The following is a 282-nucleotide window of genomic DNA, read 5'->3' as shown; positions in this document are numbered from 1 at the left end:
TCAGTAAGGTTCAAACGTACAGAAAGGTTTCAAACATATGACCGGAAGGTTCAAGCACCTGAGTAAGAAAGGTTCAAACACAGGTTGGAAGGTTCAAACACAGGTCAGTAAGTTTCAAACACAGGTCAGTAAGGTTCAAACACAGGGTTCAAACACAGGTCGTGGGGTTCAAACACAGGTCAGTAAGGTTCAAACATACCAGAAAGGTTCAAACACAGGTCAGTAAGGTTCAAACATAGGTCCAGTAAGGTTCAAACGTACCAGGGTTCAAACATATGACCA

This window comes from Homarus americanus, unplaced genomic scaffold, assembly GCF_018991925.1.
Source record: "Homarus americanus isolate GMGI-L3 unplaced genomic scaffold, GMGI_Hamer_2.0 scaffold51739, whole genome shotgun sequence".
NCBI classification, from domain to species: domain Eukaryota; kingdom Metazoa; phylum Arthropoda; class Malacostraca; order Decapoda; family Nephropidae; genus Homarus; species Homarus americanus.
The sequence above is the reverse complement of the archived record's forward strand: the minus strand, read 5'-3'. Positions refer to the sequence as shown.